Raw genomic sequence first — 10,325 nt, forward strand, 5'->3', positions numbered from 1 at the left:
TCATGTTTACCTACCCTTCTTTTATTTTTAAATTTCTTATTACTAAAGTACTTTTAAGCAAATCCCTAAATACTCCAAAATGCATTTCTTTAAAAAGTTTTTTTCATATGTTTGGGTTTTTTAACGTGATTTTGAAAAATGCTTGCGTATATGTGATTTAATCAAGTCTGTCTGAAACTATTTGGTTACTGTATTTAAGATAATTCAAATTTTTCTATCTTTTATAAAAATAAATTGCAACCTAACTCATTCTCTCAAAATCTAGCTTCCATTTAAATGTATGTCCTCACCTCCAGATACTTCTCCTAAACTATTCCGTACCACATCCCCAACTATTTGCTATTTATCATACTATCTTTCACTCATAAGGCTTCTCACAAAACCTTCCTTTGCCTAAACTGGTCTGGCCTTTCTTCCTCTCCCTATTCCATTATTAATTGTACATCCACTAATCTTTTAAATTGTGCCACAGCACATTGCACACCATAATATTTGGTGGGAAGACATCAGTCAAAAGTCCAAAAGGATTAAAACAATGAGACACCACTACACATCTATTAGAATAGCTAAAATCCAAAACACTGACAACATCAAATGCTGGTTAGGATGTGGAGCAACAGGAACTCTCATTCATGAGTAGTAGTAATGAAAAATCATAGTCACTTCAGAACACAATTTTCATGTTTTTTTAACAAAACTAAATCTTATTGCATAATCAAGCAATCATGTGCCTTGGTATTTAACCAAATGAGTGAAAACTTTATGTCTACAAATATACTTGAACATGAATGTTTACAATAGCTTTATTCATCATTACCAAAACTTGGAAGCAAATAAAATGTTCCTCAGTAGGTGAATAGATAGACTGTGGTATATCCAGAAAAAAATGTAATTAAACAATATAAAGAAAGAAGCCATCTAGCCACAAAAAAGGAGGAACTTTAAAAGCACATTATTAAGTGAGAGAAGCCAATCCAGAAAGACTATACACATATGATTCCAATTATATGACATCCTAGAAAAAGCAAAACTATGGAAATAGTAAAAAGATCATTGGTTGCCAAAGGTTGAGGTGGAGGGAGGGAAAAGTAGAAGGGGCACAGAAGATTCTTATGGCAGTGAAAATATTCTGTATGATTCTATAATGATGTATATATGTAACACAAAGAATGCACCCTAATGCAAACTATGGACTTTGGGTGATAATGATGTATCAGTGTTGGTTCACAGGTGTTAAAAAATGTGCCTAATGTAAGATGTTGATAGTAGGGGAAGCTGTGCATGTGTGGGTACAGGAGATTAGAAGAAATTACTGTACTTTCCACTCAAATTTGCAGTGAACCTAAAACTGCTCTAAAAAATAAATTTTATATATTTTTAAAAGTTCAAAATATCTATATGCAGTTAGAATTCACAAAATGTTTCATAATATTTCATGAACATTTTATAATATTCACATCAAAATACGTGAAATCATGAGCTGATATCACTAGACAATGCACTTATACAGATCAGAGATCATATCATTCTATTATCTTTGATTCTTCAGGGCCTAGCACATTCCCTGGGGCATGGTTCATACTCAATCGATATTAAGCAAATACAGAATCCTAATTGACACAAACTCTATAATATAATTAAATTCCTGTAAAATAAATATGAAAAAAAAACAAATACTGTTCATTTGCAATGGCTCTGCCCTGCTTCTAGATTTCAATTACGTTATGCTTACATAATCAAATACGTGAAACAAGGTTACAAACTGAATAGTAAAAAAAGAGACGGATGGATTCAGTTTTCACATTGACACTTTCTGTTGATAACCTTATCCATCAACTTATTCCTTGGAAATATGTTGGCTATCATGTAGGCACAATTCAAATGTCTTACACATATTGTTATGCACCCAAAACCTTATGATTTTCTTGTGGGAGTGGATGCCATTTTTTAATGAAGAAACTGAGTCTCTGTGAGTGTAATTGAGTTGTCCAGAGTCATTAATGTCAGTAGTAAGCAAACATTCAAGCAATCCTTTACATTCTCCTTTGGTTTTCTATTTGCTAAGCAAGATAGCCTCACACTTACAGCTGGCAAATTGAAATGTACAGTAATTAAGTGTCTTACTTTAGGTCAGAGCAGAAGACCATAAGATTGGCATGTAAACTTGAAGGGTCTGACATGAGCACTTCTCTGTAGGCAGCGACAATTATGTAGGTCAATATCACAGATGGAATCACTTCCATATTAACCATGGTGTGGTTTCCAAATGGAACAGAAGAAAGCAATTCTTTACAAGAAAGATATCTAATATCCATTAGCAATCTTTGTGAAACACTTTTTAAAATTATATATTTCCACTGTAATTTATCTTCTTGCATGTAAATGAATACCAATAGAAAGAAGAATTTCTATTGAAGAAGAAAAGTAATTCAAAGAGCCAAAAAGTCTCTGCCTAAGAATAAACAGAATGGAGAAAAAGTAACAGGATAGGGAGGATAGTTGCTTCCTTCTTCCCAAAACTATACTCAATAAAAGATTGACTTCAGTTTTAGCGATTTTAATGCTAGGATTCATATATAGCTTTCTATGAATCCTGAGAGTCAGGAAGCCTGAGCCTGGATGCGAAGGGCCAACCAAAGTAATGCAGAAAAGCCAAGCAGGAATGAACCTTTATCACCTACAGTCAAGAACAGAGCCCTCCCTAACTCTTGGAGAATAGCACAGTATTTCTTTGGATCTTCAAGTTTTCTAGTCTCAGAATTATTTTTGCCAGATTTTTGATATTCAAGGTTAGTAATAAATAAGCATGACTCTCATTTCTACTACCAGTCTTCAACATAAGCCTACCCTCCAACTCCCTACTTCCCTCTTCACTGTACTATATATATATCCTTATGCTTTCACAACTATTGATCCTATTTTTGACTCTTGTCACCATATCTGTGCAGTTTCTTTCCATTTTAATACTCCTAGCTTCTCATCACTCTACCTTCTATACTCCTATATCCATTCCTCCACAAAATTCTTGTCCTTTTCAAATCTGTTTCTGTTACCCATTCCCAGAGCTACAGAGAGGATTAATTCATAACCCCAGTCAATTCATCGTTTCATCAAATACTCCAAACTCTGGTCACAGTGCCCTATTCTTTAGCACTCTCAAGCCTTTTCTTCCATCTCATGTGTTGTTTAACTTCAGAAAGGAATTCAAGACACTGAATCCTCCATTTATAAACCATTTGTTTTTTATCTTTCTTTACCCTGCATGGACACTAGAGATAAATTTCCTGAGCCATACCACACTATTACTAGTTTCGTTTAATTCATAACTCTTTTTTCCTCCATTTTCCTACCTGGTAAAACCCTAACCCTGGACCAATGCTTCTAACATTGCTCTCTGTTCTCATACCAAGAGGTTGAGGACTTGAGAAAATCATGCAACAGTGCATATTTATGTCACTACAAACTCATTCTCCAACCAGTAAAATCAGTTCTCTCTTCTAATACCTTCAGTCATTATCTTAAATCCCTTCCATTCCCATTAAACCCCATAATCAACCCTTGCTCTGTACACTGACAAAATATAATCTTGCATCCTATTAAGGTAATCTGGTAAAATCTCTGTTAAGTCACAATTAATTCCTATGATATGCATATTCACAGCCATCAACTTATCAACTTTGTCACCTTAAAGAGAAACATCCTCCCATTATACAAAGTCAACACTCTATCTATGGCTTCAGTTGATCTCCTCTTGCTTGTTATTAACTTTTGTCTTAAAATCCTTTATCTCTAAATTATTCTCCTCATTGTCACTTCTTTTAGCCTAAAAATATGTCCAAGCCTCTTCCAGTCCACATAGAGCTAGACTGGACACTGGCAACCTTTCTCCTTTCTAAGCACCCAAACTTCACAGAGGGTTAAATTCTGTTTTCTAACTCCACTTCCTTAGAGACCACTCAAGACGAAGGAATCCAGCATCTACCACCAACATTCTACTCAAATTTTTCTTGTTAAAGTCACCAAGGACCACATAGAATCAAATAAATACTTACTTTCTAGGGTATTGTAGATGCCTTTAACACTGTTGATCATACCATCTTTCTTGGATCTCTCCTAAGTGTTATCTCTTTGAAACTGTTTCCTAGAGTTTTCTCTCTCTTTAGCTCTCTCTCATCTTTATATCTATCTCTGTCTCTATCTCTCTTTATCTCAGTCTCTATCTCTATATATCTCTCCCCTGGGGTTTCCCTTCCATTCTCTTTCTGGACAATAGCAACTTCTCTACTCTCAGAGTTTTAGTACACCGTTCCTTCCAAGCTCTTCTTTTCAACACAGATCTCTTCCAAGCATCAGACTCACATATGCAACTTTTGGTTAAACATTTCTAGTTAGATATTCTCCAACTCGTTATGCCTAAAACTGAACCTACCTCTTTCCCAAAATTGTTTAACTCCACCTGAATTCTCTTTGGCTCAACCTGTAGGTTATCCTTGATAATTACTACCCTCTCCACATTCTTTCCTAATGTATAATCACTGCATCCAATGGACAAGTCCTTCTGAAATTACTTTCCACATGATCTTCATCTGTATCCCTCATCTCCATTTCAACTACTACTGCCCCATTTCAAGCACCTGTCATCTCTGCACAGATAATTACAATGACTACCTTACTAGTTTTCTGATTCTAATCAGATTTGCCTCAAATCTCCACATACCTATAACTATAAGGGTGAGCAATCTTTCTGAAAAGCAGAACTTACCATGTAACTTCCCTGATTAAAGCCCTCCAGTTGTTTACATACCAACAGTAAAAGTATCCTAGCATAACATATAAGGACACAGAAGATACTGCATGTTGATTTAAGTTTCCTATATATTTGGATATTAGGTCTTTGTCAGATGCGTAGTTTGTGAATATCTGCCATTCTGTAGGTTGTCTGTCTGCTCTGTTGATAGTTTATTCTGCTGCACAGGGCTTGTTAGTTTATTTAGGTCCAATTTGTCTATTTTTGTTTTAGTTGCAATTGCTTTTGGGGACATATTCAAAAATTCTTTGCCAAGATCAATGTTAAGAAGAGTATTAAGTTTTATTGCAGGATTTTTGTAGTTTGAGGTCTTACATTTAAATTTTAATCCATTTTCAGTTAATTTTGTATTTGGTGAAAGGTAGAGAGGTCAGCTTCAATCTTCTACACATGACTAGCAAGTTATTCCAGCAACATTTATTGAACAGGGAGCCCTTCCCCCATTGATTGTTTTCACCAGTCTTGTTGAAGGTCAGATGGTTGGTTGTAGGTGTGTGGTTTTATTTCTTACTTTTCTATTCTGTTTCATTGGTCTATGTGTCTATTTTTGTACCAGTACCAAGCTGTTTTGGTTACTGTGGCTTAACTCTATTTAAAAATGGGTAAATACATGAACAGACATTTTTCAAATAAAAACACAAAAGTGGCCAAAAAGCATATGAAAAAATGCCCAGCATCAGTAATCATCAGAGAAATGCAAATCAGAATCATAATGAGATACCATCTGACACCAGTCAGAATGACTATTAATAAAAATCAAAAAACAAGATACTGGCTAGGCTGTAAAGAAAACGGAACACTTATGCACTGTTGGTGGAAATGTAAATTAGTCCATCCACTGTGGAAAGCAGTCTGGAGATATCTTAAATAACTTAAAACAGAGCTACAGTTTGGCCCAGCTATCTCATTACTAGCTATATACCCCAAAGAAAATAAGTCATCCTACCAAAAAGACATATGCACTCGTATGTTCATCACTGCTCTATTCACAATAGCAAAAATATGGAATCAACCCAGGTGCCCATCAGTGGTAGATTGTGTAAGGAAAATGTGGTGCATATGCACCATGGAATACTACACAGCCACCACAAAAAGAAATCATGTCCTTTGCAGTAAAGTAGATGAAGCTGGACACCATATTCCTAAGCAAATTAACACAGGAACAGAAAACCAAAGATTACATGATTTCACTTATAAGTGGGAGATATACATTGAGCACACTTGGACATAAATACAAATGAATAGACACTGTAGACTACTAGAGGGTGGAGGGAGGTGGATGTGGGTTAAAAAGCTATGTATCAGATACTATGCTCACACTTTGAGTGGGAGGATCTGCACTCCAAACCTCAGCATCACGCAATATTCCTCTGTAACAAATCTGCATATGTACTCCCATATCTAAAATAAAATAAAAGTTGAATTTTTTTTTTAAAAAAATATTGCACGATTGAACTCCTGCTTAACTCTTCTATATCATCTTCCATCATTTTCTTCAATCCACTTGATGCTGAAGTAATATCAAACTTCTTGCCATTGCTCACCATATCCTTTGTTCTTTCTGTACCTCTGCCCTGGATGTTCCTAACATCTGGAAGGCCTGCTTTGCAGGACAATTTCCAGCCCATGCACACTCCCTTCATGAATCTTTCCTTGAACTCCCCTACTTCAATCAGATACAACTCAGTTGAACCTCCCACACCATCTCTACCCTTGAACTAATTTTGTAAGTTGGGAAGTTTCCTAGGGGTGATGTCCACTTACCAATAACCTTTCTCAACTACCAAAGATGCTTCAAAATAATTATTCCCTCTGGTAAGAATGCTTTAGAAATATTGTTTATGAGCCTTAATTATAAAGTAGGGAGCAATATCTGTTTGTGTAGGGGTATATAAATAGAAAAATATGCCTAAATTCCTCTCTATAAACCAATGAAGTGATGGCAGTGAGATCATCAGCTACTTATAATCTGATGTTAAAACACATGTTCAGAAATGGGATTTTACACACAATAAAATTATTTGTGATACTACATAAAATTCATATTTCAATATAATGACTTAGAGCATAGGAAAGCATAGATGACCCTTGTAGGATGTGGCTGCTTCCCAGATATGAACTGATGATTTTGGCTCTACCTAGTTTTGTAGGCAAAATTAGAATAAGCTGCCAAGGAAGCTCTAAACAAATGACTTCAACATTATCGTGCGAAGAATCAACCTGTTACCCCAGTATCCAAGGAGGCCCCAGCTGGCTAAAGACATTTTCACTACCACATGAGACTTCTGCCGGTGCAGGCAAGAACCCCTGTCTCCCACAGTGGGTCCCTCTCCTTTCTTCCTTCTCTGTTTCTTCTGGCTATATTTAAAAGGTTCATGGAAGAAAAGGTTGCTATAAAACACATTAGACACCCACAGCTGCTTGCTCCCTTTTTAATTGTGGTTCTGTTTCTGTCTTGCCTTTTAGTAAAATAAACCACATATTTCCTTTTACAAGCTAGATTACAAAGACATTTCTGAGTGCTAAAAACAAAATGTAGTGGCAAGCAGAGGATTTGGTGAAAGGGGATGTTAGGCAGCAATCCACACATAAATTCCAAGTACTCCAGAATCAATTAATTTAGAAAGCTACTGCTTTAAAATGCAAATGCTCTTCAGGGATATTAAACATATCCATTATTTTTCATAGAACCTACAGCTCTTAGAAATATGTATTTGTTTGTTTGCTTACTTATTTGTCATCTCATTCCTGCCTTTTTCTACTAAAAATCAGGTTCTAAGGTTTCAGCAACCTCATCTGTCTTTTTCTACAACTGTACCCACAACACGAATATTCAATACACGTATTTAAGTGACTGAATGAATCCTTAACTTATGTGGAGTGACTCTTAGCTTCATGTAAGAGAGTCTTGTTGTTAATAAAGAGTTAGAGATAGAGGGCAAGAGATTTTAGAGAGTAGAAAATGTTACAGGAGGATATCCACAGTTGATACTGTGTAGTGGTGAGGATCCTGGTAGGCAAGGATGCTGGAGGTTTTTCCATTAGACTGCATGATTCTTGTGTGTAGACAGTCATCTAAGAACTTGATCTAAAATAAAGGTGGGTGTCATGAATAAACTGGAAGGCATTTTTGGACAGCATTTTACTGACCAAAAAAACACCATAAAGTAATTGGTGTTCGTGTGTGTGGGTGTGTGCATGTGTGTGTGTCTGTGTGTGTCTGTGTGTGTATATGTGTACCACATACCTTGTCCACTTTGCAATAGTTTCTGAGATCTTGTTGTTGCCTGTGCAAAACTAAAAGTCATCTTAGTGTCATGATACTAGACTATTATTGCTTGGAAGAGCAAACATACATAATAAAGAATAATATAGAATGATAATAAAAATGGAGACTCTTGACATATGCTAATATTATGGTCTAAGACACTTAGTACATTTCAAACCTCTACACTTGGAAGTCCAGAAAACAAGAAGCAGAGTTTGCTAAGAAGGTCTGTGTCTTAAAATCGACTGCCTGAAAATAATCTATAGTCAGGAAGAATCTCAATGCAAAAAAGAATAGAGACTTAGTGTAAAAATTTGCACCTGGAGTTAGTGGTAAAGTCGAACTTTTCAGGATTTAAATCGTGTTAATTATGCAGCCAAGCAACTATGGGTCCAAGAAATTAAATTAATCCTGTATTGGTTCTACAAGGTGATAACTAATGTAACAGCTGTTTCTTCCTTAAGATGGTTAATATGAAGATAGAATGTTTTCATTTTCTCATTTTAAATATTGATTTTTGTTCACCTTACTAGTCAGGCATACCAGACTCATTTGCTGTGTGATGTATTTTGTACTGTTGTAAATATATCTACTTCAACAAATTATATAGTGTTGATTAACTCTTCCAGGTACAACACAATAAAACTGTTTGAGTAGCTTGCCAGCATCTTCCACTCTCTGCCCATTAAATATATGACATTAAAACAGGAAGCAAACACCACTAGCCCATAACACCCTTCTGTTTTGAACATTCAGAATGACTGCACCATATGTGTAAGTGCTCTTTCCTCTGTGGCCAAAATAGAAAAGACATTTCTCAGGGACATTTCCAGTTATACAAATTAACAGATGAATTGTTTACTATTAGGTGAATAAAATGCCCTAAGATTATGGCTATAAAATAAAAGAGATTTCCCCGTGTAATTTATTTACATTAAAAACACAGTCAATGATTTAAAAAGAAAAAGCTAGCAAATTCCTTAGATTTTAGAAAGAAAAATTGAAAAGTTTAACTAAATCATCTGTAACTATGTAGAATATCACTGTGACTTATTTAAATATTCTATGGTTGCTACTGTCTGGTTATACAATGCTGCTTCCTCTTTCTCCTCCTGAAAGTAGAATCCATTTCTCTGACTATAAACAAATAACTCAGCCTTGGCAAAACCTTGCTAAACCTTGGGCCATGGCACTCAGTCCTAGTGACTGGGACAAAACCTGAGCATATGATCTGAAGCAGGCCAATTAGAGTCCTTCCCTAGGGTTCAAAGCTTTATTGAAGACATTCTTCTTGATGAGGGGTTGCAAAGATATATTCCCACTGATACTAACATCCATGTTTCTTACCACATGAAGAATCCCGAAAATGCCTTTGCCTACAGTAAAGAGAAGACAAGGGACTAATGGTGAGTAGTTAATGTCATACATGTTCCTTACCCTGACCAAAGTAATGCAGTTATCCAGGCATGCAACTACCCCATTTCTCATCCATCATTCTCCCTATTTGTTTTAGCCACTTTCAATTGGGCCTCACTTTTCACAAGTGGGGCCCTAACTAAAATATATTTGATATAGTTTGGATATTTCTGTCCCTACCCAGACCTCATGTTGAATTATAATCCCCAATGCTGAAGTGGGGCCTGGTAAGAGGTGTTTGGATCATAAGCATGGGTCCCTCAGGGTTTGGTGCTGTCTTCACGACAGCGAGTGAGTTCTCATGAGATCTAGTCATTGAAAAGTCATCTCCTCCACCCCAGCCCCGATACTTCTTTCACCATGTGAAGTACCTGCTCCTGCTTTGCCTTCTGCTATGAGTGAAAACTCCTTGAGGCCTCCCTAGAAGCTGAGCAGATGCAAGGACCATGCTTATTATAAAGCCTGCAGAATAATGAGCCAATTAAATCTCCTTTCTTTATACATTACCCAGTCTCAGGAATTTCTTTACAGAAATGTAAGAACGGCCTAATACAATCTTCTTTTAAAGTACTCTATCAAAGATACATTAATAGAAGTTATTCCTCTTATTATAAGAGGCATTCAGGTTATGAAGTATAGTGGAGTCAAGGGCTTTGACGAGAGACAGACATGAGTTCAAACTATAGCTCATCTATTTACAAGCAGTATGACCTTGAAATTTCCTTAGTTTCCCTTAGTCCCTGTTTCCTCCTCTGTAACATGAAGATAATAGCACTGATCATGTAGGGGATTTCCGTGAGATTTAGATAATAGATGTGATCATAGCCCACAATA

This window comes from Mandrillus leucophaeus, unplaced genomic scaffold (genome assembly GCF_000951045.1).
Source record: "Mandrillus leucophaeus isolate KB7577 unplaced genomic scaffold, Mleu.le_1.0 Scaffold821, whole genome shotgun sequence".
Classification (NCBI taxonomy): domain Eukaryota; kingdom Metazoa; phylum Chordata; class Mammalia; order Primates; family Cercopithecidae; genus Mandrillus; species Mandrillus leucophaeus.